General features: G+C 48.7%; 1 protein-coding gene and 5 non-coding genes across 9 annotated transcripts in view; 5 read left to right on the top strand and 1 right to left on the bottom strand.

The window, feature by feature from the left end:
• The window catches only part of LOC135913489 (hemicentin-1-like), a 708,068-nt gene that overhangs the window by 627,754 nt on the left and 58,389 nt on the right, over window positions 1-21,925 (bottom strand). The window lies entirely within an intron of this gene.
• On the top strand, window positions 1,934-2,015 carry TRNAS-UGA (transfer RNA serine (anticodon UGA)). The gene has a single exon. It is a non-coding gene; the product is annotated as a tRNA-Ser (tRNA).
• On the top strand, window positions 2,093-2,174 carry TRNAS-UGA (transfer RNA serine (anticodon UGA)). Its single transcript has one exon. It is a non-coding gene; the product is annotated as a tRNA-Ser (tRNA).
• TRNAS-UGA (transfer RNA serine (anticodon UGA)) lies at window positions 2,250-2,331 on the top strand. Its single transcript has one exon. It is a non-coding gene; the product is annotated as a tRNA-Ser (tRNA).
• On the top strand, window positions 13,282-13,363 carry TRNAS-UGA (transfer RNA serine (anticodon UGA)). Its single transcript has one exon. It is a non-coding gene; the product is annotated as a tRNA-Ser (tRNA).
• Window positions 13,419-13,500, top strand: TRNAS-UGA (transfer RNA serine (anticodon UGA)). The gene has a single exon. It is a non-coding gene; the product is annotated as a tRNA-Ser (tRNA).

Genomic DNA, 21,925 nt, shown 5'->3' with positions numbered 1-21,925 from the left:
TGAAGCGCTCCGTTCGCCAGGGTTCTCCACTCAGCCCACTCCTGTATTGTGTTTACATAGAAACGCTGTCAGGCCATCATTGAAAATGAATACATTAAGGGATTTTGCCTCCAAGCAGCAGAGGTGAAGTTATTGGCATATGCTGATGATGTGGCTGTATGTTGTAAAGATACGCAAAGTGTATTGAACGCTGTGAGTATCGTCAGACAGTTTGGTAATGCCACTAATAGCTTCGTGAACTGGCAGAAATGTTTGGGGTTTTGGCACGGGGGATGGGCGTCCACACCAGACCACTTTTCGAACGTCACCTGGGTCACGACGCCAGTTAAGTACCTTGGCGCACCCCTTGATGCCTACAAGGACAGTAGCGAGTGCTGGAAGGAGCGGACAAAAAAACTAAAAGAAAAAGCCGACCGATGGAACGCCGGCCACCTGTCAATGTTCGCGAAAGCAACAGCGTGCAACATGTTTCTCGTAACAAAGATCTGGTACGTAATGCAGGTCCTACAGTGCTCTCGGATTAATGTGCAGAAACTGCACCGCGTGTTCGCTGTTTTCGTGTGGGCATCGAGCTGGGAGCGATGTAGCCGAGATAATCTCTTCCGGCGCGTGAAGGATGGTTGTCTGGGGTTGGCGCACCTCTTCTTGCGTCAACTAGTAAACAGGTTCTTATTTTTTCGAGACACAAATGACCCATTTCTACGCACCGTTATCCAAATGAGGTTGTCAAGATCACTTCCCGAATTCATTGTAGGCACCGAAATAATGCCAGGACCAGTTCGTGGTTTCTTTAGGGAAATAATTCAGAGTGTCTCCTTTTTGCGTGTTCGTTTTTCTAGTGCATATTTGTGGAGTGTAAAACGGAAAAAGTTATATCGTGATTTATGTGACAGTGTTTTGCTGGTACCCATGTACAGAGCCCCGTACAGTGGAGGCCCAGGCCTAGATGTATTGAAAAGGGTGAAGAAAATGCCAGTTGAACCAGCCACAAAATCGTTCTTCTTTAAATTACACACCGGTACTCTACCTGTTAAAATCTTTCTTGAACAACGTGGGTTCTACATGCCATGGGGAACCCACTGCCTTATATGTAAAAAAACAGAAAGCATAGATCATGTCTTCATCCACTGTTGGGAAGGGGTCCTCTTCTGGGACGTGTTACAAAGGACTCTAAAAAAGGAGCTACCTATAGATCCCCACGGAATCAGGTTTCTGCCAGTATATGACGACGAAGGTTTTCCGTACGACCTGATCATGCTTACAGGTCTCCACTGTTTATGGCGCGCAAGAATGTCGGGTTACCATTGTGACACGGATGCCCGACCGGCGCGTCTATACTTTTGTGAATGCATGCAACGGTATGTCGAAGTGCAGAAGTTGCAACAGCCTGTTCCTTAGTGGCTGTCGAGGGTTGAACCCCTGACAGCACTAAAGGAATTTTAATCCGACAACGTCGTGCCACAGTAGCGGACGGCAACGAATGTAGATATTACTGTTCTTTGTTCCATTTGTGTATTCATTCCTGGTTGCTTCTTTGGTCTTTGTTTATATCATTTAGGAATTTGTGTTGTGATATGTCGAGGACTGGCAATAAAGAAAAAAAAAAGTCGTGGCCGAGTGGTTAAGGCGATGGACTTGAAATCCATTGGGGTCTCCCCGCACAGGTTCGAATCCTGTCGGCTGCGTGGTCGTGCCTTTTTTTTCGGGCAGCCGTTCCTAAGTGCGTGTCATTGTGGCGCAGAAGTGCGAGTGCGTATGTGCGCAGTCGTGGCCGATTATTGGAGCTTAAACCTTACTAACCAAGCTACACGGGACGAGCCGAAAGTCCCGTTTTTAGTATGTATCGACATGCGTCCAGTTATGTTGAATTCAGAGTTTTCGAATTCTTGTGTGACGTGTAATTGACGAAATCCGGAAATAAAGAAAAAAAAGCGCAGTCGTGGCCGAGTGGTTAAGGCGATGGACTTGAAATCCATTGGGGTCTCCCCGCACAGGTTCGAAACCTGTCGGCTGCGTGGTCATGCCTTTTTTTTTCTGGCAGCCGTTCCTAAGTGCGTGTCATTCTGGCGCAGAAGTGCGGGTGCGTATGTCCGCAGTCGTGGCCGAGTGGTTAAGGCGATGGACTTGAAATCCATTGGGGTCCCCCTGCACAGGTTCGAATCCTGTCGGCTGCGTAGTCGTGCCTTTTTTTCTGGCAGCCGTTCCTAAGTGCGTATCATTGTGGCGCAGAAGTGCGAGTGCGTATGTGCGCAGTCGTGGCCGAGTGGTTAAGGCAATGGGCTTGAAATCCATTGGGGTCTCCCCGCACAGGTTCGAATCCTGTCGGCTGCGTGGTCGTGCCTTTTTTTTTTCTGGCAGCCGTTCCTAAGTGCGTGTCATTGTGGCGCAGAAGTGCGAGTGCGTATGTGCGCAGTCGTGGCCGAGTCATTCTGATTCCGGCAGCCGAGCTGAGCGGTCAGCAGAATCATGGGCTCCAGTAGAGCAGCGACAGCGGCCACTTCTGGCCGCGGATCCAGGCTAAACGACGATAAGGATTACGCCTTTATTTTGCCGCAACTGCCTAAAGGACAAGTGGTTATTAACACCGTCTTTTTGCACCGTGACGTTCGCGCCAGACCTTATAAGGTGGAAGATTTCCGAGACGCCCTTCTGCCGACGGGCCTGCTGCCTGATGTGGTATGCATAGGGGCGTACCAGATCAACCACGTCTGGGCAGTGACCCTCAGCGATGCGACTGCCGCAAAGAGGCTTCTGGACCTTAAGGAACTTCAAGTTAAGGGACGACCGTGCGTCATCGTTGACCCGCAGGATCAGCAGGTGAAGCTAAGGCTTCACTGGCTGCTGTACGGCGTTGCCGACGAGGACGTCCGGACGGCATTCGCGGCTTTCGGCAAAGTGGAGGAGGTGAGCCGGGAGCGGTGGCGCGTCGAAGGCATGGGAGCGAAGACCTCAACCACCAGGACCGTCATTCTGAAATTGAAGAGCGGCATGAAAGTGGAGGACCTGCCCCATCAGATCCGCGTCGGCGGCGAGTTGGCCTTGGTCGTCGTGCCCGGTCGACCGATGCAGTGCCTGCGCTGCCACGGCACAGGACACGTCCGCCCTGAGTGCAGAGTCCCCCGATGTACCTTATGCAGACGTTTCGGCCACGTCGACGCTGACTGCGTAAGATCTTATGCCACCGTAACAGGCCCAGTAACTTGCGACGTTGCGGCGGAGCATGTCATGGACGTGGCCGAGGCGGAGGACGCTGCTAAAGGAACGCTAGACACGGTCTCTACAGCGACAGCCAGTGGGACGACGAGTTCGGCCGTAGACAGCAAGGTGGCTGAGCCTACCCTGAAGCCGAGTGGGACGGCACAGGTCGCGACCGCTATGGGCCCGTCTACGCGGAGCAGGAGTGAAGACCCGCTCGACAACGGCACGACGGCGGTGCAGCAGGACGGGGCCGTCCTTGACGGCGACCGGACTTCGACTCCTGGTGCCCCAGTCAAGCGCCCCCATGACCAGACTAAGGACCGCAACGACAGTGGGACCAGCACCAACGAAGGGCCGCCGACAAAGACACCACTTGGGAGGCGGACGAGCTTGAAACCGAAGCCGAATGTCCCACCTGAGCGAAAGCCTGCGGACAAAGTGCCGGCCGCAAACAACGCCGGGAAACCGGGAGGTCCCGGAGGCGGCTAGCCGAGGGCTAGTCGTGAACGGTTAGCACCATGCTCCGGGCCTACTTTTCTCTTTAGCACAACATGGCTCAGATACCGTCCCTTAATATTGCCACTTTAAACGTGAGAGGGTTGGCGGCTAGTCGTAGGCAAAGTCAGGTCCTATGGTTGGTCACTGACCACGATGTCGACGTACTAGCCGTCCAGGAAACTAAGGCTGACGGGGAGGAGGAGACCGGGAGCATGGTGCGCCGCTTCACGACTAGGTATTTTGCGGTGGTAAGCCATGCGTTAGGCACGGCTGGGGGGTGCATTCTTTTTGTGAAGAAACTGCCTGGACTGCAGATTCAACGTACCTTTTCTTGTCAGTCTGGAAGGATTGTTTTTTGCGATATTGTTTTGTGCGAATTTCAGTTCCGCATCATATGCGTATATGCACCCAATTCAGTGGAAGAGCGTGCCCGTTTCTTTTCGAACCTTTCGCAGCATGTTCGATGCGATGAGCGCGTTATGCTGTTAGGAGACTTCAATTGTGTAATGAGCGCAAGAGACAGAGCCAATAATGCCGGTGTGCGTGACAGAAGCAGTGAGGTCTTGTCAAAACTAATCAGTGAAAATGAACTCGATGACGTTTTTGAGTGTCTGGAAGGGGGGCGTGACGTGACTTTTACACGTTTTCAGGGCAGTAGCCATGCGACGTTGGACCGAATCTACATTTCGCTGGATACATTTCCAAGATGCCACAGTTATTCTGTAGTGCCTGTATCGTTCTCAGATCATTGTCTCGTAATATGTAATGTCGGTATAGGGAAACGCAAACATGAGTTTAATTGGGAGATGTGGAAAATGAATGCCGTGTTATTACATGATGAATCTTTTGTAAAGGCAGTACGGGATGCCATTAATGAAATACGCGAAGATGCAGCTGAAACAATAGCTGAAAAGTGGGAATGTTTTAAACAAAAAGTTAAAATGAAAGCCTTAGAAAGGTCAAGCTGCCTCAAATTTGAGAGGGAATATAAAGAAAGGGGTTTGCGAACACTACTTCAGCAGCTGATAACGCTTGAGTGCAGAGAGCCTGGTCTGTACAAAGACGATGTGCGGAGCGTCAAGGAAAAGCTTGAACAGTTCGATAAAGAACGTTATCAAGGTGCCATCGTGCGAGCACGAGCAGATGTATTAGCGGCGGGGGAGACGCCCACAACAAGGGCGCTTGGACTCGAGAAGGCGCATGGACGGCGAAACCATGTCGATAAGATATTAATGAATGGGGTTGTTGTTGAGGACAACGAAAGCATAGGACGCGCCTTCTTGCAGTACTACCAGTCGCTCTTTGCAATTCAGCCAGCGAATGTAGAGAGTTTCAAAGCCGATTTTCTTCAGCGGATGCCGAGGCTGGCAGATGACGCTAAAGAACGATTGGAAGGCAACATTACCGAGCACGAAGTTGAAAAGGCAATCGGCGATTTGAACTCGGGCAAGTCGCCTGGGCCTGATGGAATCTGTGCGGGGCTATATAAGGCTTTCAAAAGAGAACTGGCCCCATTGTTAGCAGATGTGTTTAATGAAGCATACGAGAAGAAATTATTGCCCCCATCTTTTGGAAAAGCGCACACAATACTAATCCCTAAGAGTGATCAAGCAGACAAACTAAGATTGGTCTCATCCTATAGACCTATATCACTAACAAACATTGATTACAAGATCTTTATGAAGATTTTGGCCGCGAGACTTCAAGGCGTCATCAAGGAAATTGTTGGAGACCACCAAACTTGCGGCATCAAGGGGCGGTCCATTTTTTCGAACATCCATCAGATGCGGTGCGTGCTCGAATGCTGTGACGTCACCGATGGTGGCGTTGCAGTTCTTCAGCTCGATTTGGAGAAAGCGTTCGATTGTGTCACTCACGTTATTTTGTTTGCCATCTTGGATCATGTTAATGTCGGTTCCATCATCAGTGAGGGCGTGGCCTTGGCGTACCAGAATTGCACAACAAGATTAATTGTCAATAAGTCTTTGGGGGCCCCCATTAACTTCATGCGTTCAGTACGCCAAGGCTGTCCCCTCAGTCCGCTTTTATTTGCCATCTATATAGAAGCAATGTGTGTAGTAATAAACGGAAATGAAAAAATACGTGGTTTCAGATTAGCGGCGACAGAGGTGAAGTTGCTCGCATACGCAGATGACATTGCAGTGTGTTGCACAGACAAACCAATTGTAACGGAAACAGTATCGGTTGTGAAACATTTCTGTGGTGTCACGGGTAGTAGAATAAATTGGGGCAAATCCCTAGGCCTGTGGCACGGGAAATGGGTGTCTGCACCGGACAACTTCGCGAACCTCAACTGGGTCAAAACGCCGACGAGGTATCTGGGTGTTCCTCTCAATAGCTACAATAGTAGCGATGAATATTGGAGGAGCCAAGCTGATGAAATGAAAGAAAAGGCGGACGGATGGAAGGGTGCGAAGCTGTCTATTTTTGCGAGGGCGACAGTCTGTAATATGTTTTTTGTCACAAAGTTATATTACGTCATGCAAGCGTTGTATTGCTCAAGAGCAAATGTGCAAAGGCTGCACAGAGTGTTTGCTGTTTTCATCTGGGGGTCAACATGGGAAAGGTGCAGCAGAACAAATTTGTTTAGAAGAGTGAAGGACGGGGGTGTGGGTTTGGTTCATCTTTTTGTTAGACAACTTGTAAACCGATTCTTGTTTTTTCGCGATATGCGCCAACCTTTTCTGCGCACCGTATGCCAGCTCAGGTTGAGCGGTGCTTTGCCGGCACATGTTGTTAGTACGGCAAGCGTTCACGGATCACTTCGTGGCTACTTTAATGTGGTCGATAGCGTAAGATTTCTTTCTGTTCGATTTTCAATGGATTACCTGTGCAAAGTGAAAAGGAAAAGATTGTATAAAGATGTGTGCGACATGGTTTTCCCAGTGCCATTATACAGAGCCATTTACAGTGGAGGGCCAGGACTTGATGTACTTAAACGGGTAAAACGCATGGAGGTGCCACCAGGGGTAAAAACCTTTTTTTTTTTTAAGCTTCACACCGGAACGCTCTCCGTGAAGACTTTCATAGAAGAGCGAGGTTGTACCGTACCATGGGGAACGCATTGCTTGATCTGTAAAAAGCAGGAAACCATTGATCACGTTTTCTTGGAATCTTGGGAGGGCTTTTTTTTTTCTGGGACGTCTTAAAGCGAACCCTGAAAAAAGAGTTACCGGTAGACCCCCAAGGGATAAGGTATCTGTTAATTAAGGATGATGACGGGGTCCCATATGATTTTATTATGTTGAACGCTCTCCACTGTATATGGCGGGCTCGTATGGCAGGGTACTATTGTGATCCTGACGCTAGGCCCGCTCGCGTTTATTTCGGAGAATGTATGTCACGATTTATAGAAATACAGAAAATGCAACAATGTGTTCCGGAATGGCTGTGGAGGCTAGAACCTCTGACAGCCATGAAAGAATTTTAAGTTGACAACGCCTGTCCAATAGGGACAGACGGCTTTTGTTGTACGGGGTGACTCTTTTCATTCTTTTGTTTGTATTGCAATTGTAATACTGTAATGTGTTGAAACTGCACGTTCTGCAAAAAGCCGGTAATAAATTAAAAAAAGCAGTCGTGGCCGAGTGGTTAAGGCGATGGACTTTAAATCCATTGGGGTCTCCCCGCATAGGTTCGAATCCTGTCGGCTGCGTAGTCGTGTCTTTTTTTCCGGCAGCCATTCCTAAGTGCGTGTCATTGTGGCGCAGAAGTGCGAGGGCGTATGTGCGCAGTCGTGGCCGACTGGCATTCTACTTCCGGCCACCGAGCGTGACGGACGGCGAATCATGAGCTCCAGTGGAGCGGCGACAGCGGCCTTTGTTGGCCGCGGAAACAGGTGGAACACCGAAGATGACGCAGGCTATCAGATTATTTTGCCTCCAATGCCAAAGGGGCGCGTCGTGCTAAACACCGTGTTTTTGCACGGCGACCTGCGAGCTAGACCCTACAAAGTAGAAGATTTCCGGGACACTCTTGGCCTAACAGGATTGTTGCCGGAAGTGCTGGCCCTGGGGGCCTACCAGATTAACCACGTCTGGGCTGTGACCATGAACACCGCGGACGCCACGAAAAGGATGCTGGAAGTCAAGGAGCTGAAGGTAAAGGGTCGGCGCTGCATCGTGGTCGACCCTCAAGACCAGCAGGTGCGGCTGCGTCTTCATTGGTTAATACATGGTGTGGCCGATGAGGATGTAAGAACTGCGTTGGCGGCTTTCGGTAAAGCCGTACAAGTGACCCGAGAGCGATGGCCAGTTCAGGGTATCAACGACAAGGGGACGACTACACGGTCCGTCCTGCTCAAGCTCAACAGCGGCGTGAAGGTTTAAGATCTTTCGCACCAAATTAGGGTCGCCGGTGAGCTGGCCCTAGTCGTCGTTCCTGGCAGGCCAATGCAGTGCTTGCGCTGTCAAGGCACCGGTCACGTATGACGAGACTGCAAGGTTCCCCGGTGCTCCCAATGCCGTCGGTTTGGACACGCCGAGGACCAGTGCGTACGTACATACGCCTCTATGACTGGGCCAGCCGAAGGCGATGACACGGCAAGGTTGTTGATGGATGCGGTCGAGGCCGAAGACGCGGCGAAAGGGGCAGGAGACCAGGCAACCCCATGTGCTGTAGGCGGTGTGCTTGCACCTGATGTGGGCGCAGGGACACCACCGGACAGGGAAAACGCTACCGAAGGTGCGGCAAAAAAGCCAGCAGAAGAGACCAAGGAAGAAAGCAAGAGCAGCCTAACGGAAGCCAGCGAGCAAATGAAGACAGCTGAAGACCAGTCGGCGCAGAACGACTCTATGAGCAGCAATGTCGGAGCCTTGGTCAAACGGCCTCTTGAGAAGGCTACGGACAGCAGCGCAGCGAACCAAGGAAGAGGGGAAGCCTTCGAAGACGCCAACGGGCAGGCGCAGCAGCTACAAGCCACGACCGAACACCGCTAACGCAGACAAGAAGTCCGAGAAGAAGCTGCCACCGCTCTCCAGTGGTACCGGTCCACCGGGTGGCTCCGGGGGCGTCTAGCGCTGTGCTAGGCGCAAAAGGTAAACACTGTGCTCCGGGCCAAATCTTTTCACTAGACCTATAATCATGGCTCCCAACCCGTCGCTTAGATTGGCCACGCTAAACGTTCGAGGTCTGGCCGCCAAGCGAAACCAGAGCCAATTGTGTAGCCTGCTGGTGGACTATGACCTTGACGTGTTAGCCGTGCAAGAGACAAAAGTAGATGGTGATGAAGAGACCCGCAGCATGGTACAGCGGTTTACGCTACGGTACTACGCGGTAGTGAGCCACGCCTTAGGGACGTCGGCGGGCTGAGTGCTGTTTCTTAGAAAATTACCCGGTGTAACGGTGCAAGGTTTTATTCATGTCCATCCGCTAGATTAGTTTTCTGTGATTTTGCTTTGCATGGAATTGAATGGCGGGTTGCATGTATTTATGCACCAAATGCGTTGGAAGAACGGGCTTTGTTTGTTTTTCAGGTTAAAACAGTATATATCTTCCGAAAAGCAGATGGTGCTGTTAGGTGATTTTAATTGTGTTCTCCGTGCCCCAGATCGCTCTAATAGAGCATTAAGGAGCGATAAAAGTAGGGATGTCTTGAACGAGATAATTACTGAATACGAATTAGTGGATGTGGTTGAATGTATGATAGGGACGCGAGATGTGCGTTTGACGTACTTCCAAGGAAATAGCCATGCGCGCTTAGATCGTATTTACTTGTTGCTTCAAGCAATACCAATGTGTAATAGTTACAGTGTATATCCTATTTTCTTCACTGATCATTGTCTGGTTAAATGTGATATAGGAAGGAAGGGAAAAGGCAGCAGCTTCTCTTGGGAGCTGTGGAAAATGAATTCAAACTTAACTACTGACGAAAGTTTCGGAGAATATGTATCGGACTGCATCAAAAAAATTCTAATGAGCGGCGAGGGTGAATTAAAAGATCGATGGGAAGAGTTTAAACAGTGCATTAAAGTGAAAGCCATCGATCGTTCCGCCGCAATAATGCATGAAACAAAAAAGAAAGAGAAGGAACTGCCAATAATCTTGGAAAAGCTGACAGAACTGGAGTGCCAAGAACCGGGAGCATACAAAAGCGACATACGGAATATTAAACAGAAACTTGAACTGCATGATGAGGAACGCTATCGCGGAGCGATTGTTCGTGCTCGAGCCGAATCCTTTGCGATAGGGGAGGCGCCCACAAAAAGGGCGCTCGGACTGGAAAAATCGCACGCTCGACGAAATCATATTGACGTGATCGAGGTGGGTGGTAACGAAGTTACAGATAGTGATAGTATCGCACGTGCGTTTTTTGAACACTACGAAAATCTGTTCGCATTTAGGCAGGTGGACCTAGAACGGTTTAAGACGAACTTTTTGGAAAGAATGCCTCAACTGACTGAAGAAAGAAAGTTGCATTAGAAACGCCGATAACTGTTTTTGAAGTGGAACGCGCCATTGACCATTTCAATCCTGGCAAGTCACCTGGCCCTGATGGGCTTTGCGCTCTGTGGTACAAGTGGTTTAAAAAGGAATTGTCAGCGGTACTTGTAGCAATTTTTAACGAAGCGTACGATGGTAAGGCGTTACCGCCATCTTTCGGTCAATCACACACGGTGTTGATTCCGAAGACAGAGGATGTAGATAAGTTGAAAAGTGTAACATCATACAGACCGATAGCACGCACAAATGTAGACTATAAGCTACAGTTGAAAGTCTTAGCAGCTAGACTTCAGTCGGTTGTTAAAGACATAGTCGGACCACACCAAACGTGTGGAATTACGGGTCGCACTATAGCGACGAATATTCACAAGATGCGCTCAGTTCTTGAGTGTTGTGACACTCTTGAAGGGTGTGTGGCCATACTTCAGGTGGATCTGGAGAAGGCATTTGATTGAGTAGCGCATGCTATTTTGTTTGCAATGTTGGAACACATTAATGTCGGATCCGTCATCACGGATGGTGTAGCTCTGGCGTATCGGAACTGCTCTACCAGACTAATTATTAACAAAGAATTGGGGGCCCCCATTAAAGTGCAGCGTTCCGTGCGTCAAGGCTGTCCCATCAGTCCACTTTTGTTTTGTATATATATTGAAACCCTTTTTTTGTCAATAATTGAAAATAATTCTATCCGTGGTTTTTGCTTACAATCTTCAGAGGTAAAACTGCTTGCATATGCCGATGATGTGGCGGTATGTTGTATTGACCAAGGCAAATATACCTGGTAGCGAAGCTTCCATAGGAGCCCATACGTTCAAAACATGGCGGTCCATCGGCGGTTCATGGGGCTTAGCGCCATCTGTATGTGGTGGGAACACTTGCGGCGGAAGAAAAAATATTGTGACGCCATGTCCGTTGAAAGCAGAAGTGACGTCATTTTGTTTTCGAAGGCGCGAAATTTGTTTTGTTGTCTTTCCTTTGGGACTATATATTCAAATGCCCCGCCATTCGTCTTGATGGGCGTTTCGAGCTTTCAGCGTGGAAAGCGATGCAAGAAAAGCCCAGCCGTACGGTTGTAAAAATCGCATCTATGCACAGAACATACTTTCTTTGGAGGCCGACGAAAGCTTTAGGTGTAGAGTGCTGATCCTATTGTCGGATGCCAAGCCCGTCGGCCAGCGCAGTCGCACGAAAACAACTACACAATTATCTGGCGATCGTAACTCACTACTTTTGACTGAACAGATTAAGAAGCGATGAAGCTACCCGCGTCGCCAAATTCAGACAAACTTCGACAAGCAAAAAAGCACAAACTGTGAGAGGGGCGTATTTCAACAGGTGAACTTGACGAGTGCGCCTCTCTGTCCATTTCAAGACGTGCATTGCATTGCAAGTGATAGTGGCGTCAACGCCCCCTGTAACGATGGGCGCTGAAAAGAAATGCATTTCTAACTAGTAATCAATTTAAACTTGTATTTTCTTAACCCGTCACGAATATATCAAATTGACTAGGAGTTTTATTTTCGTTGAATGAATCTAACTGTGTCTCGTTTAAATAAAGAAACACTTTTTTCTTTCCCAATGTTTGTTCCCTCCAAACCTAGTCGCGCTTCAATCGCTGCTCCCATAACCCCCCATGCTGATATCGGTGACAATCTGTACTGAACCGCTTTTCGCCCGAAGCTTCGCGACCTATTTGAATCGACCTTGGTTTTGACTACGAAGGCATTGAAGAAACCATTCGAAGTGTTAAATTTTTCAGCGACATTACAGGAAGCCCAGTAAACTGGGGAAAGTGTCTGGGTTTTGGCACGGCGTGTGGCCGTTCACCCCGGGCATTTTTGCCAATGTTGTATGGCAGAAAACGCCTGTGAAATACCTTGGTGTCCCACTTGAGGTCTACAAAAATAATAATGACTACTGGCAGCAACAAGCAGAACTCTTACGCGAAAAGGCGAATGCTTGGAGGGCGAATTATCTCTCCATGTTGGCGAGGGCGACCGTGTGTAACATGTTTTTTGTGGCTAAACTATGGTATGTGATACAAGTGATGCACTGTTCTAGGGTAAATGTGCAGAAACTTCATAGGGTTTCTGCGATCTTTGTGTGGGGATCTACGTGGGAAAGGTGCAGTCGTACAAATTTGTTCAGGAGTGTAAAGTGTGGGGGACTTGGACTGGCAAACCTTTTTCTCAAACAATTAGTTAATAGATTTTTCTTTCTTCGCGAGGTCAGCGACCCATTTCTGCAAACGGTGTGCCAGGCCAGATTAGGGCGACTGCTACCTGAATATGTTATTAGCACGGAAGTCCTGACGGGGACGGCACAAGGTTTTTTTCGGGAAGTAGTGGCGAGTGTGCGATTTTTGAGTGCGCGTTTTTCTAATGATTATTTATATTCTGTTAAAAAGAGGAAACTGTATCTGTATAAAGACTTATGTGATATAGTGTTACCAATACCGTTGTACAGAGCGATATACAGTGCAGGCCTGGGTCAGAACGTACTCAAACGGGTTAAAAGAATGCAAGTAGCACCAAGTGCAAAAACTTTCTTTTTCAAACTACATACCGGAACTCTCCCTGTAAGAACCTTCTTAGAGGAGCGTGGGTTTTATATGCCATGGGGGTCTCACTGCATTATTCGCAAAAAGCCAGAAACGATCGACCACGTTTTCCTTCACTGTTGGGAAGCGGTGTTCTTCTGGGATGTGTTGCAGAGGACAATCAAAAAAGAATTCCCACTAGACACGCATGGAATTAGGTACCTTGCCATAGACAATGAAGGAGTACCTTTCGATCTAATCATGCTGACAGGCCTGCACAGTATATGGCGCTCACGAATGGCTGGCTTCTACTGTGAACCGGACGGAAGACCAGCAAGGCTGTACTTTCGAGAGAGCATTGCTCGGTTATTAGAAGTTGAAAAAACAAAAGAATGTCTTTCTCCCTGGGTAGCCAGGGTAGAACCCTTAGTCACACTAAGGGAATTTTAAGTGTCAACGTCAGTCACAACATGACTGAAGGCTTTTCGCTCATTGTGTTGACAAAGCATATTGTAACCCTTTCTTGACTTTTCATGTGTTGTAAGTGTATTGTTGTTGCGAAACCGGTAATAAAGAAAAAAAAAGCAGTCGTGGCCTAGTGGTTAAGGCGATCGACTTGAAATCTATTGGGGTCTCCCCGCACAGGTTCGAATCCTGTCGCCTGCGTGGTCGTGCCATTCTTTTTTCTGGCAGCCGTTCCTAAGTACGAGTGCGTATGTGCGCAGTCGTGGCCGAGTGGTAAAGGCGATGGACCTGAAATCCATTGGGGTCTCCCCGCACAGGTTCGAATCCTGTCGGATGCGTGGTCGTGCCATTTTTTTTTTCTGGCAGCCGTTCCTAAGTGCGTATCATTGTGTCGCAGATGTGCGAGTGCGTATGTGCGCAGTCATGGCCGAGTCACGGGGGGGACACTCCGTATACATCCCATTGGCCGTTTTCGAGCAGACGCTGTTTCGACGCTAGCGCCAAGGTCCCCTTCAGTTACGGCCCCAACCAATGGGCGACGCATTAAGCAAAATGGCGGCGCACTTGATTGTTTACGTTGTCATGGCAACAGCTACAGCAGCCGCGCCGCTCCTCCTCTCCCAAACGTTTTTCTTTCCTTTTTGTTTTTATTATGCCGACCCGCTCCACCCCCTTTCCCCCGTTCTGCCATGCCGCGCGCGCCGCTCACTTTTTTTTGTTTTTACCCGTAAGCGGCACGTTTTTTCTTCTTTCTTATAGCGCGCTTGTTACCGCGCGCCACGCGCCAGCTGGCAAGCAATGCGCGCGCTACGCGGCGCATTGGCATTGCTTGCGAGCTGGCGCGTGGTGCGCCAGCTCGCAAGGCGAACATGGAAGACACGCCGTCCGCGGTGGGTGAAGCAGCTGACGTCATGGCAAAGCCGGTGGTGCGGCTTGAACAGGGGGAGAAACAAGTCGCTCAGGCTGCTGTCACAGGACACCAACGAGCGACTGCAGAGGGCACCGCGGCCATGCCGAATGCTGAAGATGAAACCCCACCCGAGGCGGAGGTGACCTCCTGCCCCGTTGAACCTTATGGCATGGACACCCTTACAGGCCCAACTACCCAACCGACGGGGAAACGGCCCCACAACCAGACCGTTGGCCGGATGGCGAAACAGGACGGCAGCGGCGGAGACGAGCCACCGCCCAAAGCGCCAGGTATAAGGAGGTCGACCTTGAAGCTTCGGCCGAACGTTACGGTCGATCCACGGCTGGCGGGTAAACCGCCTCCGCAATTCCGTGCTGTCTACTTCGAGTGGGGTTGAGGGGTTGGTGAGTGCAATGGCCGTCATCCTGAGCGCTAGTTTTTCAGAACCTTGCCAGGAAGGGGAGCCTAAGTTGCACTTGAGTGCCCTTTCCGGAAGGTCGAGCTGCGTCTCCTTTATAGGCATCCCATGTGGTTATCGGCGCACCTTTATAAGCGCTCATACCTGTGTAACTGTGATGGGCACCACTCTACCGTGTAGCCTTGGCGGTTAATGTCGAAGGAAGGCTATGTGTAGCTACGTTAAATGTAGAGGGCTCAGTGCAAGAAGACGGCAATGTCAGCTAAGTCGGCTCCTCTTGGATAATGACTTACGTATAGTAGGAATCCAAGAAACAAAAATTGAGAGCCAAGAGCTAAGCGACAGAATGGTGTCCAATTTTAGAGCTCACTTTGACGTGTGCGTTTGTCACGCGGTTGGTGGATCAGGCGGCTGCGCTGTATTCCTTAGAAATAATTTTGGCATGTGTGTGCAGTCAGTGTTTTCGTGTGAAATTGGGTGCCTCTTGGTGGCTGATTTCTGTTTTGTGGATGTGGATTACCGTGCTATTTGTATCTATGCGCCGAATATTGAAACGGACCGTCGATCCTTCTTTGAGCGTCTTGAAGCGTACGTAAATTGTTCCAAGGTCGTAATACTGCTGGGTGATTTTAACTGTGTTTGCTATGCCGAAGACCGAGCAAAAAATTCACGCCTACGTAAATTGTTCCAAGGTCGTAATACTGCTGGGTGATTTTAACTATGTTTGCTATGCTGAAGACCGAGCAAAATGTTCACGCGTTCGTGATAAGAGTGCCGAATTTCTAAACGCAGTGGCACATGATTATGACCTGGAAGATGTGGGTACTGTTTTTGCCAGCGGTACTCACCCGCGATTTACGCACTTCCAGCGTGATAGCCACGATCGATTAGATAGATTATACGTGTCAGCCGAAATAGTGCCCTTATTTTGTGAATATGATGTGCAAGCTGTAGCATACAGTGATCACTGCTTGGTAACTGCCACGTTCTGGAAAGGACAGAGCAAACGGCCCTTAACTGGGATCTCTGGAACATGAATGCGGAGTTGTTGAATGACGATCCTTTTGTCGATGCTGTAGCGAAGGAACTAGAAAACCTGACTTCAGCCAAGCCATTAGGCTTTGCCATTCAATGGGAAGAATTTAAACAGAAAGTAAAAACAATGGCCATTGAAAGAAGCAGTGCTTTTCGACACAACCTGAAACAAGCAGAAACAAACTTCGTCAGCAACTGCAATTTTTTATTGGCATGGAAATTGTCGAGCCTGGTGTGTATGTTAACGAATTAAAGGAAGTGAGAACTGAACTAGAAAGGATAGATACAGAAAAATACAAAGCAGCGCTTGTGAGATCAAGGTCTGAGAAATTGTGGGCGGGAGAAACTCCAACGAAACGAGCTTTATCAGACGAGAAAAAGTACGCATGTCGGAAAGAAATCCGCCAGCTAGCTAAAGGCAATCACATTACATCCGACAAAAATGTCATCAAGCCAGGGATCGCTGATCACTTTAAAGCAATTTTAGCTCATCCGCGGAATACTAAATGTAGCTACCAGAATGAATTACTCTCGCTGATGCCAAAGCTCAATGAAGAAGTCAGGACACGGTTGGAACTGCCAATTATCCTGAGTAAGATAGAATGCGCAATAGACGAGTTATCCATCGGTAAAGCACCTGGGCCAGATGGCTTGGGGGCCACTTTCTATAAAACCTTCAAGTCTGCATCGGCCCGTGTTCTTCACAAAGTTATCAGCGAAGCATATGAGCGAAAAAGATTGCCCTTAATTGTCATTCACAACCTCGCATATCGTGCTAATTCCGAAGAGTGATGACGAGGAAAATCTTTTGTTGCCAGGGTCATATCGCCCGAGAACTCTTGCCAATGCCGACTATAAAATATTCACGAAAACTTTGGCCAAACGACTGCAAAGTGTAATTAAAACATTGGTAGGGCCGCACCAGACTTGTGGCATTAAAGGCCGCAGCATTGCAACGAATGTACAAACGACTCGAAGTGTGCTTGAGTGCTGCGATTTGATTGGCGATCACGTCGCGATGATGCAGATCGATTTGGCAAAGGCTTTCGATCTCGTCTCACACAAGGCTTTGTTCTCCATACTGGAACATGCGAACGTTGACAAAGTCATAACGGAAGGCGTCATGATGGCGTACAGAGAATGCTTGACGCGCATCATTGTTAATGGGGAGCTCACCGATAGCTTTCCCGTGCTCTGGTCGGTACGGCAAGGATGCCCGCTGTCGCCCCTTCTATTTGCTGCTTCTCTAGAACCACTCTGTTTGGCGATCAAAAATAACGAGCGCATAGCAGGCTATCGGCTGCAGGCAGCACACGTTAAAATTTGGCGACGATATCGCGATTTTCTGCACAACCAAAGCGAGCATTAAGGAGGCAATGACTGTCGTTGAAAATTTTCGTGATTCAACTGCAGCCCAGATAAACTGGGATAAGATTTACGGTTTCTGGCATGGTAGTTGGAAAGACACGCCGGAGACCTTTTATCGACTGAAGGGGTCGATGTTACCAGCGCAATACTTGGGTGTGCCTCTCGGAAATTACCGTGAACCTGAATCGTACTGGCTAGATCAAGTGTCGAAAGCAAAGGAAAAGGCTGACGGGTGGAGAGGAAAACAATTGTCAATGTTTTCAAGAGCCACTGTTTGCAACCTTTCTTTAGTTTCTAAGATATGGTACCTTATGCATGTGTTGTGTGCTGCGAGGGTAAGCGTACAAAAAGTTCACTGTGTTTTCGCTATTTTCATTTGGGCCTCCAACTGGGAGAGGATGAGTCGAACGAACTTGTTCCTCCCGGTGAAGAAAGGTGGGCTTGGTTTAGCTCATTTGTTTCTGCGACAAGTCGTCTCACGTTTTGTGTTTTTACGGGATCAAAACGATCCTTTTCTGCGGACAGTGATACAGGTACGGCTGTGTAGACAACTTCCAGGATTCATTGTTTCGACTGTTCACAATATGCCAGGAGCAGTGACTGGTTACCTACGTGAAGTGGTATACTCACATAAGATGCTGAACGTACGTTTTTCACAGCAATACCTGTCCACCATTACCAAGAAAAAACTATACAGAGATCTCGTGGACACGATGTTCCCTCCACCTTTGTACCGTTTTCTGCAACGTGGAGGCCCAGGACAAGACGTTCTAAAGAGAGTGAAAAAAATGCCAATACGGCCGTCAGCTAAATCTTTTTTTCTTCAAATTGCACACAAACACACTTCCCGTTAAGACCTGGCTTCATGAGAAGGGTATTTTCATCCCCTGGAGCACCGACTGCTTATTATGTAAAAAAACGGAAACAATAGAATATGCGTTCTTAGATTGCTGGGATGCCATCTTTCAATGGGATGTTCTGCAGAGTACATTGAAAAAACAGTTAGCCCTGGACCCATATGGAATACGCTTCCTACCGATTGATAACGCCGAGGATGTCCCGTATGACCTTATTATGATCCCGAGCCTCCACGCTATGAGGAAAACTGGACTGCAATTTCAAAACGGAGGCATTGTTGTTCGACGGGCTCGGGAAAACTTCATTGAGAGTGTTGTGTGTGTAAGACATGCGTTCAAAGCGCTGCCTGATCCACCACAATTGATCGCCTTATTTGATGAATTAGCTTTGTTAAAAAGATTTTAGTACCGTGTTGGCCAAAGTGTGGTCCACCCGTTTTATCTTTGTGAACCTTGATTGAGTATGTCAAAGTCGGCAATAAAGAAAAAAAAAGTCGTGTCTGAGTGGTTACGGCGATGGACTTGAAAATCCATTGGGGTCTCCCCGAACAGGTTCGAATTCTGTCGGCTGCGTAGTAGTGCCTTTTTTTCTGGCAGCCGTTCCTGAGTGCGTACCATTGTGGCGCAGAAGTGCAAGTGCGTATGTGCGCAGTCGTGGTCGAGTTGTTAAGGTGATGGACTTGAAATCCATTGGGATTTCACAGGCTCATTTTTCACAGGCTCAGGATTTCATTGGGATTTCACCCCGCACAGGTTTAGAATCCTGTAGTCTGTGTAGTCGAGCTTCTTTTTTTTCTAGCAGCCGTTCCTGAGTGCGTATCATTGTGGCGCAGAAGTGCGAGTGCGTATGTGCGCAGTCGTGGCAGAGTGGATAAAGCGATAGACTCGAAATCCATTGGGGTCTCCCCGCACAGTTTCGAACATTGTCGGCTGCGTAGTCATGCCTTTCTTTTCTGGCAGCGTTCCTGTATGTGTATTATTGCGGCGCAGAAGTGCTGCGGCGTACGTGCGCCGTCGTGGCCGAGTCGATTCTGCTTCTGGCCACCGAGCCTGATGGACCTATGACGATGGGCTCCGTTAGAGCGGCTTCTGTGGCCATTTCTGGTCGCGGTAACAGGGCTATTGAACAGGAAACCGGCTACCAGGCAGTTCTGCCAAGTCTCCCAACCGGGCGTTTAGTTTTAAATACTGTTTTTTTTTTGCACGCGGATATCAGGGCCCGCCCGTACCGCATAGAAGATTTTCGAGACGCGTTGGCTAGGCAATCGCTGCTTTTGGATGTTATCGCCCTGGGGGCGTATCGGATGAGCCATGTCTGGGCCATCACGCTGAAGGATGCGGATGCCGTTAAGAAGATTGCCGGCCTCGGTGAGCTGCGAGTCAAAGAACGCCGCTGCATGGTTATTGACCCGGCGAACCAGGACGTACGTCTCAAGCTCCATTGGCTGCTTCACACCGTGCCGGACGAGGACGTGCGTGTCGCGCTCGCACCGTACGGAAAGGTCTCCGAGGTGGTCCGAGAGCGCTGGCGTGTGCACGGCGTGTCAGAGAAAGGATCAACGAGGAGGATGGTCACGCTGAAATTGAAAGCTGGTGTTAAACTCGACGACTTGCCGCGCCAGCTTAACGTTGGGGGCGAGTTGGCGCTCGTCGTTGTTCCTGGAGGGCCTCCGTTATGTCTGCGCTGCCAAAGTACGGGAAACATTCATCGGCAGTGTAAGGTTTCGCGGTGCGAAGCTTGTCGACGTTTCGGTCATGAAGACGGTGAGTCCTTCCGTACTTATGCGAGCATCGCCGGGCCTGGAAACAGTGAAGATGCCTCGGAGCATTTGATGGATGAGGCAGACGAAGAAGAGGCAGCGAAGACAACTGGACAAACGGAGACGAAAGATAGGCCCTCGTTTATGCCTCTGGTTAAGCAGAATACGACGACAACGTTGACATGTGGGGTTTTCCGTGAGGTCCGGGTTTTTCAGCGAAACTTTCGTAGCGGCCGCGGCCACAGTGCGGTGGCCGCTACGAAAGTTTCGCTGAAAAACCCGAACCGCGTGGAGCCTCGCAATGTCGACGCCATGGAAGCCGACGATGAAGCGGCGGCCCTAACCGCTAGAAAACGGTCCCATGTACCTTTCTCTATTGCAGCATTTTCATCAGCATCATGATAAAAAAATTGACAATGCATTTTGTAAATCAACTGTACATAATATGCTTTTAGAACCTCTTTACCATCGTGTACATCAATCAATCAATCAATCAACTTTATTTCCTTTGGAATAGGAGGAGTACGGGACTAAAAGCTTGAGCAGCTTGACGAGGTCCATTTCCTCATATCGCATTTGTATCACATCCATCACATTTGTATTTTTTTACTTCTTTTTGTTATCATCGGATGTGAACTCAAAATTTGGAATCATTACTGTTGCTATTTATTTTGTTTGAGTTACTTTTACCGATGTTTACTTTGTATTTTCTTAGCCCTTCCCAAATGAAATGACAAAAAAATGAAGTGAGCGTCGGTGAGAACCTGCAGCCTGGTGGTAGCAGTGAGGAACCGCCGCCCAAAACCACAGGAAGTCGATGTTCCTCGTTGAAGCCGGGCCAAACCTTTTGGCCGAGTCACAGCAGGCGGGTAAACCACCTCCGTAATTTTTTCTTCTGTGAACTGTTGAATGTGAGCGTCGGTTATGCGTAGACCAACATAGTGTTTGCGGCTCACACTTTGTGTCTGCGCCCTTGTAAAATGGAGAATGCGACTTGGAAGTGCCTCATACCACTTCTTGACAACCACCAGACAACCTTTTGGGTGGCCAGACAGACATACGGAACGTCATTGCGGAACATTAGTCGAGAGTCACATGGTCGACAGAGTTAGGCACCATGCGTATCGGGCCCCTTTTTATTACACAAACGTTTGGTAGTCTAGCTAAGAGCTCCATTGCATGTAGCAACTTTGAATGTTACAGGGCTCGGAACATGAAGGCGGCAATGTCAGCTTAATCGCCTGCTTCTTGACAATGAACTTGACCTAATAGATGTGCAAGAATCAAAAATAGAGCCGCAAGATCATGCTGACCGCATGGTGTCCCCTTTCCGCGCAAACTTCGAAGTGTGTGTGTGTGTCACTCCGTTGGGGCATCGCGTGGATGCCTTCTCTTCATTCGCAACACATTAGGTAAAAGCGTGCAGTCTGTGTTTGCATGTGAAAGTGGCCACCTCTTGGTTGTTGGTTTTTCTTTCTCAAATTTTAACTGGCGCGTTGTGTGGGTTTAGCCCCCAATGTTGGAAGTGAACGTAATTTTTTTTATTCCATTGAGCCGCACTTGAATTGTGACAAGCTGTTGCTTCTATTGGGAGACTAACTGTGTCTGTGCTGCTACTGACCAAGTGAAGTGTAGATCAATGAAGGACAGGAGCGCTGAATTGTTGACTGAATTTGTACACGATTATTTATTGGAGCACGTTGGAAGTGTGTTTTCGCCGGGAACACGGCCTGAATACGCTCACTTTCAATGCGAAAGTCGCGCAAGATTAGATAGGCTGTATGTTTCTGCAGATCTCGTGCCACTATGCACTGCCTATGATGTAAAACCTGTGTCGTTTAGTGGTGATTGTCTTGTCAATGCGACTTTTGGAAAAAAAGGATAGAAATCGCGCTTTACTTGGTACGTTTGGAAAGTAAATAAGAAAATTTTAGGCGATGTAGAATTCGTCAAGGAAACTAAAAACGATCTTGACGATGTACTAGCTGCGCAAGCGGATTGCTTTGCAGTTGAACGGGAAAGTTTCAAAGAACGAGTCAAGCTTAAAGCAATAGAAAAGAGTAGCGTAATTCGAAATATACAGGTAAAAAAAAGAAAAGGAACTTAGCGAACAACTCGAGTGCTTGGTTAGCATGGAAACCAATCAGCCAGGAAATTGTTGTAAAGAAATAAAAGGTGTGAAATGTCACATCGAAGTAATTGACGCTGAAAGCTACAGAGCAGCAGTTATACGCTCAAGGCGCGCCAATTTGGGGGCAGGCGAAGCGCCTACAAAGCGGACGCTATCAGATGAAAAGAGGTATGCTTGCCAGAAGGAAATCAGGCAACTAAGATACGAGGGGCACATTACAAGCGACCCTAGTGATATTCAGTATGCTATTACGGAACACTGCTGAGCTTTTTAGCAATAGGCGC

Source organism: Dermacentor albipictus, unplaced genomic scaffold, assembly GCF_038994185.2.
Source record: "Dermacentor albipictus isolate Rhodes 1998 colony unplaced genomic scaffold, USDA_Dalb.pri_finalv2 scaffold_14, whole genome shotgun sequence".
Lineage (NCBI taxonomy): Eukaryota > Metazoa > Arthropoda > Arachnida > Ixodida > Ixodidae > Dermacentor > Dermacentor albipictus.
Note: the sequence above shows the minus strand (reverse complement) of the source record. Positions and strands in the feature narration are given on the sequence as shown.